Genomic DNA, 8,836 nt, shown 5'->3' on the forward strand with positions numbered 1-8,836 from the left:
ACCTGAGTAAACCTCACAGGCTCCTGAGCAAGTGTTCCATTTGCCCCTACTTGACTGCTGGCTTATTGCCTGTTGTGTATGGACATGAGGATTTAGATGCTTTGCCCAATGAAATATATTCCTGTTATTTATCACTACACCTTACATCTCCCTGCCTGTTTTTTTTTGCCCCCAGACTCTCTTTATATCCTGACTTTCTCTTATGCTTGCTGAATCCTTCAAGATTTATTAAAGAAGGTCAGTTAAAGAACTTCTACAATAATGTGGCATGAGATACTGAATTACAATGGGAGACAGAAAGGAAAACAGAAATATTTTGTAGTTAAAACTCAACAAATCTCAGTATCATATCAGATGCAATGTCCAACTTTAGAATGGATTAAATGGAGATTCCAAAATTACGAGCCTCATACTTACCTGGCAGGAGAGATACCATATTCATGAAGGTGGTTTTCCCAGGGTGAGACTTATCCACTGCACTCTGGATGTGCTTGACTCCTGCGATTTCCCCAAATGTGGAAAACTTGACTGTGATTTGTGGTATTCAGAGACTGTTTGAGCTCTCCTCTGCTCCCCCCCCCAAAAAAAAATTATGAGCCTTAGTTACTGGGAGGATGGATGTGTCATACAGAGAAAATGCACACTGAGAAGAGTTATAGATAAGAAGAATTGCAATTTTGTCTATAGGCAAAGAAGAAACACACAGAGATATATCTTGATATCACCATATCCACATGTTTGTTTGATCATTACTCATGATACCATATTTTTTTACTTTTAAAATATCTCATACTGAGATATAGTAGCTCAGTAAGTCTCAGTACTATGTAATAGGTGGTTAGCTCTTTGTTCTTTCTCTTCCTGTTATTTACTTCCAATGCCCTCTAGTTTCTTCTTTCACTAAAATTTTAGTGTCACTTATTGGAGCAAGTGAATCTTGTGTCTGATTATTTAGATGTCTTACTCCTCTCTACCTAAGATATCTTCTCTAAACAGATGATCATTTTCTTACTTAATTTTTTCTGCACTCCCCTCATCTCCAAAATAAATTTTGTATATTTGTTCAAGCCATTTACTCATACTTTTACTTCCTAATGTAATTCACAAAGAACATTTAAAGCCAAATTCACTTTTACCTTCTTTAATAACATTCGTGGTTTGATTTGTACAAAATTACACTGGAGTACACGTTTACTTTTTATGCTAAAGTCTCTTGTGATTTTGTTTTATTTATTCATTAAGGCATCAAAAAGTGCAGCCTGTTTTATTTTTACAGGGTTCATATTAATTACTATACTTTCAACACCCAATATATACATGTTCTATGAAAAATATAAAATTCTTCGTTCAGTCCTTCCTTTCCAGTGTTTATATGGAATGAAAAGAGGGGGAATGGCTACAAATGGCAACGATATTAACAATAGTGATCTATGACCATATTAGACAAGGTGGGATTTTGATGAGTATGTGTTAGAAAGGCTGAAGGACTAGAGAGTCTATTGGATTTGTGGAAAAGAAAAAGAGCCAAAGCAAAACTGTGATGAGTCTTCACATTTCCACTACACCTTGGCACAGCCGCTTGCACCACAAGGTAACATGACCTGGTCTGTGTCGATACAGAAGGGATGCATACCCCTCCCACAGAAGGCAGCGCAATGGGCATTGCAACAAGGGGGAGTTTATGATCTTTTTCAGAGAATATTGTGAATGATAGCAGATAGTGATAAAATATACCACAGTATGCATGATAATAAAGTGATAAGATTTGTTTTCCTGTTCCAAACAAAACCAGTCACAATAATGTGTTGTTACTGTATATAAGTTCGGGTCTATGCAAATCATAAAGATTATATACCTAGTGTATAATACTAATGGGTATTTAATATATTATATACAGTTCTGGTTACTAATATGTTGATCTCTGACTTGAGAATCTCACACTATAGCTACTCATCTCAAAGAAATGCTCTTATGAATATATATGTAAATTTTGCATTATAATTTCAGGGGGTTCTGGAATTTCTAAATGTCCCCTATGGACCACTTAGCACTCAACTGACTTCCAAGACAAGAACTCTGTTATGTCTTTTCAGTTTGCTTTTGTCTTTTTCACACCATTAGCAACCCCATTTCTTGAACAGCCACAGTTTCAACCTGTAATCTTCTTAACCCAATATGATTTGTCTTCTGTAATTATCACTTTGGGGAAACTTCCTTTGCTAAATATTCTAGAAATATCTTGTTGCTAAATCCATGGGATGCTTTCCAGTTTTTATCTTGCTTGATTTTTTCAGGAATATCCTATAGTGGTTACCCACCCTACCAATTCTTGCAATGTTTATTCTCTTTATTGGCATGTATCTGTGACAGGCCCTCCAAATTTCCTTCCCTTGTCTGCCTATTTCTTGCTAGAACCATGCCTTAAATGCTAGTGTTCACCGAGGTTCTGTAACCCCACACTCATTGTCAGTGATCCCTCACGTATCCTGGGAGTTATGTTCCAGAGACCCCCCAGAGTTATGTTCCACTGACAGGTGAAAATCCTTGAAGTAGCGGCGTTATACTTATTTTATTGTTCATATATATTTTAAAGCTTTATAAACCCTTCCCACACTCCTATAAACCCTTCCCACTCTCTTATTAACCTTTCCCACACTCTTATAAACACTTCATATGCTCTTAAACACTTTTTACACTCTTAAACCTACATAATTTTAACAACATAAAATTCTATATGGGTACTCACTAGTGAAGTATACTACAACTTGAATGATGAAGATCATGAAGTATGTAGCTGTGCAGTACTGATGGCGATGAAGGTGATGACGATGAGGTGAATGTACTGCACAGCCAAGAAGAGCATTTCAGCTCTTCTGAAGGCACCACTTCATCAGGCACTTCACCAGGTGGTGCAGTATCTTCGCCCTGGGCTGTAACTTCTATTTCTGCTAAAGGCATAGACGTAACTGATCTCTTCATCAGAGTGATGAACATAGTTATGGGGAGTTGCTGGCAATGATTTTTTCCAGAGAGGCAGCTTCTCCATGCAGAGAAACACTCTTGAGTCCAAGGTGTCTCTGAAAGTTGTCAAACCAGCCCTTGCTGGCACTGAACGGGGTTGGTCTGGTGGGAGAAGCACTCGACGGTCCTGCTCCTGCATTGTCATCCTTGTCTTCATCCTCGTCACCTTTGTGAACATCCGTGCTTTCCCCAAAACTATCATAAACTTTCTTGGTCTTCGTCCAGATGGTGTTGGTATCTAGAGAGATATTCTTCTCCCTGCAGTCATTTATGCACAGGGCCAAGGCAGACTCCATCCTCACAATGGCCTTATTGTGGGAAGTGACCACCCTCTTTGCAGTCTTGTTAAAAGTCATTGTTGCTGTAGACCTAATATTCTTCTCATCTTTCTCTATGCAGCAAACAGTAGATTTGTTGATCCTGTAATGTGCGGCCTACAGCAGAGTAGCTTTTGCCTTCCTTTAACAAGTTGAGAAGTTCCACCTTTTCTTTGATGGTAAGCATATTTCTCTGGTGCTTGGGTTCACTGCCAGAAGCCTTAGAAGGGGCAGAACATTTGGGTGGCATCACAGGGCTTGAAATAAATTCAAACTTTTATGAAAATTTCACAAAAACCCAACACTGCAGAGCAACACTACACCCAACAGTCAGATGTCAATGTGAAGTGGAGAGGAGAGATGCTGAGCAGGTGGACACGGTACAGAACAAACAGACCGCTGCTATGGTCACTGAGCCAATCAGCACCCAGGACACAAAACACAGTGCTGTGGTTGGTCGCCTTTCATTCTGTCAGCCAATAGTGTGCTGTGTACAATATCACGTTGGTAAACTTGCGCAAGCAATACTGGCGTAATGCTTTTCCATGGTGTATAGTACGGTCTTCATTTATTCAAACACAGATAAAATACATACTGTGTTTTATTTTGATTTAATAGTCTTTTAATATGTTTGAATTAATAATTTTATATTATTTTGAAATTTTTAGGGAAAAATAATTAAACTCATAAATATTATATAAATACCTATATACTGCAAAATCCCACAATATAGCAAAAACTCCATGATACAGAATTATATACATATATATATGTTTTTTAAACCTGCAATACAGGGAAGCTACAATAAATTAACCACAATATAGTGAGGGATGACTGTAGTTCTATGGTTTCAAATGCAATGATAATATACAAATATTTATCTTCAGTCCAGATTTCTCATTGGATAAATTAACAGCATCAACTCCTTTTGAATACCTCTAAGTGGATGGCTCACAGTCAGATGATAATATTCAACATGACCAAACAAACTCATTTTGTTTGAACCTAAACATAATCCTGCCTGTTTCATACCCCATCAAAGTGTGGTTCAGTCTTCATATCTTACTTTTAACTTTCTTATCTCCCAACGTTTATCTTTTCCAAAATATATTCTACCTTTTTTTAATTTTAAAGTTTCCTAGGCTTCCTATTACCCTCAGGATACATTTTAAGCTCTTAAAGAAGGTTTACATCCTTCATGTCTTTCTTAGATTTTCATTCTCTTCTTTCATTCTAAGTCTCTCTCACCTACATGCTGTAGCCAAATTGGCACCATCCAGGGTCCTTATGAAGGCTACAGTTTATCTGCCCCTGGTTACTTGCTGTTGCTGTTACACTTTGACACCCTTCATTCCCAGATTTACTTAGTAAACCCTTCTCATCCTCAGCTCTAATTTCCCATCAATAGTTTCAGTGGTTCTTGTCTGTGCTTCAATATCACCTTCATTATATCTCATCACATTGTGTGACTCCTGACCCCCTACACAGCTGATTTCTAGATGATTCATGGACATCTAGAATTATAAGTAAAGACCGTATTTGCAAATATATAAATTGTAAAATAAATTTCAATACCCAAAGACCAGTTTTATAACTCCAAAACTCTATAATTGCTGGGGAAAGTAGATGAAAAGAAAATAAAACACAGATGTATACTATAACAATTGTTAACTAACTATGGTCAAATGTTTGCCATAATAAATTTAATTACGTAATATGCAGGTTTGCATACTTTCAAGATTAATCAAAGAATCATATTGAGCCTTTATCTCCAGCTTGCCAGGAATCCAGCTTCTGGTTCTTCTACACAAATCAAACCTGGACCTGGTTGCAGTTTGACACCATTTGGTGATAGTCATCTGTCACAAAATGTCTATGAGACTGTTTTAGTTTCTGTGGCTGAATGGGAATTCAAAGATTCCAGGGAACATCCCGTTGGCTGGCACCTGGTTGGTTAGTATCAGGTTTTTGTTGTTTATTTGCTGTGTTTTCTATACAGTTCATGGAGATAACACTGGGAAGATATTTGAAGTTATAAAAAAAGTCAGTTTACTTCTTCACTTTTCAAGATAAAGTATCATATGGAACATCACCTTGATACTCTGGTGGCCTCCAAATATATTGTCAGCAAGGTATATCAGAGGTCATGAAATAAGGAAGCTCACAGAACAAATTAAAATACTCAAATTACACATTTTATTGTTTATTTGAAACACATAGAAGCAAGAGAAAAGAGATAAGATAAATTAACATATATAGGAAAAGGCACAGTATAGAAGGACAATACCACCTGAACTCTGGGGCATGCAATGCTCAAATGTCCTATTCCTCTCTCTGCCTCACCAACCTTCCACACGGATGGCATGGTTACCAGGGCCAGAGTTGAAGTTTGAGCTGGGGGTCAACAAGCAGAAGACGCTCAGGGCCAACAACAAATACTTGTCCTACTAGAGAGATGCAGGAACGAATACACCTGGCCAACTGATATAACTCTCTGATTAGCCTAATGAACAGTAATGAGTTTCCTTTATGTTGCTTAGCAGAGGACATATAGGGTTATAATTGAGGTCACCAATAGATGGTCAAAAAAAGACTGTGAATGAATTTTTTTCTTGTGTATCTAGTGTTACCTGAACATTTACAGGCTCTTGTATATTTATTCTTAGGTATATTTACATATTATAAATATATAGTACCCAGGTGACTCATAAATATTGGGTATCTATCTCTGATCTTTACATCTCTTTCTGTTTGACACATCCATGATCTGTTTTCTAACTGCTTATCCTATACCCAATTCCTATGAATTCTGCCCATGTCTAACAAACATTTTATTAGCTACTTATATTTTTTAAAATTAGTTTGCCTATAGTTTTAAAACTGTAAACTTATTCACCTAATAAAATTGAATATTTTTAATAGCAAATCAGTATTTCAGAAAAGTAGGCTGTTATGGCTGATTTTATTTGCTAAAAGTGGCTTCAATAATACTCTTATTATTATGTGATTTTGATGCTCCTCCCACTAAGAGGTAGGTTGGGGGGTATGCTTTTTCCCCTTGAAACCAAGAGAGCTTGTGACTGTTCTCCAATAAATGAGTATGGTGGAAGTGACACTACGTGACTTTCAAAGCTAGGTCATAAAAATGTGAAGCAGAGCTCTGGCTGGTGTAGCTCAGTGGATTGAGCACAGGTCTGCGAACCAGATGACCATGGTTCAATTCCCAGTCAGGGCACATGCCTGGGTTGCAAGCCAGTTCCCTGCAGGGGATGCACTAGAGGCAACCATACATTGATGTTTCTCTCCCTCTCTCCTTCCCCTCTAAACATAAATAAATAAGTACTTTTTAAAAATGTGAAGCAGCTCTGCCTTGTTCACTACTTGCCTGTGACTTCTGCTGCCATTCTGACTGCTCTTGAGCTGCCATGTTGTGGGAAAGGCCAAAGTATCCCATTGAGCAATATCAGACAGTGAAGCCAAAAGACGAGAGAGAGAGAGAGAGAGAGAGAGAGAGAGAGAGAGAGACACAGAGACACAGAGAGACAGACAGCGAGACCTCTCCTGGTCAGCCCCAGCTGCTTTAGCTGTCCCCACCCCCAGTCTCAGGGTCTAGCCACTGTTATACATATAAGCCATCTAGGAGGTTACAAGTCAGAATTATCCAGGCAAACTATTATTAAATTCTTGACCCAGTGGTACTATGATAAATAGGAAACGGATTGCTGTTTTCAGCTACTAAGTTTGGCAATACTTTTTTTCTTTTACTCCATGCAGTGCATGCCAGGACACCTGACACTTCCTCACTTGGTCTTGATCTCCCTTCCATGTCTCACTCCTCTGTACTCATGAGAAGTAAACTTGAGTCCACCCCATTTAAAAATGAAGAGAAGGCAAGAGCCAGTTACTAAAGACGTTATATATGAGTATAATTGTTATTTTGAAGAGAGTTCTCTACATGACATCAACTGTCTAAAACTTATTAAATTATTCTTCTTATTTTAATATTGAAGATGTGTCTTCTACTCAGCTTTTCTGAAGTATTTATTTATATTCTTTATTGTTCTATGAATCTTTAAACTATGTCTAAAATAAAGATTATCTACATCAGTTATTCTTGTTTAATTTACTATTCATGACTGCTTACACATGTCTTTGAATAGTGAACACTGAGGAAAAACTAATTTTTATGTTGGTGACTCTTTTCCCTCTAATGATTTCTTATCTGAAGAGCAGCAATAATCATTTACCTCAATTTCATTCACTTTGTGTTGCCAATTGATTCAAACAAATATATTGGAAAGTACCAGTGATGTCAATGATCAAAATAATTAGGTATCATTAATAATTTTGAGTCAAATTCTGGAAGATTTATATTTGATGGAAGTTAAAAAGTAGATATCTAAAATCAAGCAGTACCTGATTAGCTTCTTCATATAGTTCAGTTGGAAAATCCAGGAATTAATATTGTCGAGTTTTATTTTGTTTATCTGTAAGACTGGAATTCGATTTGAACACTCAGCATAAAATTCTATGGTTCTTTAGTTACAAAGTGAGGGTCCCTGCATTGGAGCCAAGGCAAAAATAGAAACCTTTATCATGAGAATTTATATTAGAATATATCTCCTCTTTAAGTAAAAACAAAGTAAGAATATAATTAAAATTTTTCTCTTAATATTTCATCACATAGGGGGCTAGAAAGAAAATATTCTTTCCTATGATGTTATTTCTTTCCTTTACAAAGAATAAAAATTTATTTCACAAGTCATCATTATTTTATTTTTCAGTGCCCTTCTATTGCTCTTAGAGTGATATTCAATGACATTGAATATGTAATAAACATTGTCTTCTCTTATCACACCTTGACTTCAAAAATAACTGAGTTTTCTCTTCTACAATACTAAGTTATTTTTAGTTATGAGTTGAAATCTCAGTGACTATTTGTCATATTGCTACATTTTACAGTAACCCCATATAAGTGCATAAAGGTTGATTAATGTCACATTTTACAATTTATCTTGTGAGAATTGATGCTTATATGTTTATGTGAAGGCACAAGAGTCAGCAACCATGTGCTTAGGAGAGCTTTCATATTCTGTAGTTTGCCTTTTTTGTCAGGTAAGCAAAGTAACGTGTAGTATAAAAAAAAAAGCATAAAACTTACATAATAAATAATGCTTACTATTTGTGCTACAATTTGTTATTAATGTCATGATTGTTAATCCAATTAATTAAATTTAATCTATTTATAAATATATGAAAAGTAGAACATTTAAATATAACATATTTTTTACATACCTTTTATTTCCATGATCACTTTTGCAAATAATATGTGGGAGGAACTGGCTAAATTTTTACCAAAGCTTCTTTGTCTTCTGGCCTTAAATCTAGACTATTCAAAACTCTCTTGTAATGGATATTGCCCTGTGAGTTGTTTTCATCAACTGAATGTGAGAAAAGTGTGTGTTACTTTTGGACCAAGGAGTTTAGAATTCATGTGT

General features: G+C 36.2%; 1 non-coding gene across 1 annotated transcript; it reads left to right on the plus strand.

Annotated features, from left to right (window-relative positions):
* The first annotated feature begins 409 nt into the window (after window positions 1-409).
* On the plus strand, window positions 410-571 carry LOC119058985 (U1 spliceosomal RNA). The gene has a single exon (XR_005084341.2). It is a non-coding gene; the product is annotated as a U1 spliceosomal RNA (small nuclear RNA).
* The last annotated feature ends 8,265 nt before the right edge of the window (window positions 572-8,836 follow it).

The sequence above is a fragment of the Artibeus jamaicensis genome, unplaced genomic scaffold, assembly GCF_021234435.1.
Source record: "Artibeus jamaicensis isolate MK-2021 breed Jamaican fruit bat unplaced genomic scaffold, CSHL_Jam_final scaffold_584, whole genome shotgun sequence".
NCBI classification, from domain to species: domain Eukaryota; kingdom Metazoa; phylum Chordata; class Mammalia; order Chiroptera; family Phyllostomidae; genus Artibeus; species Artibeus jamaicensis.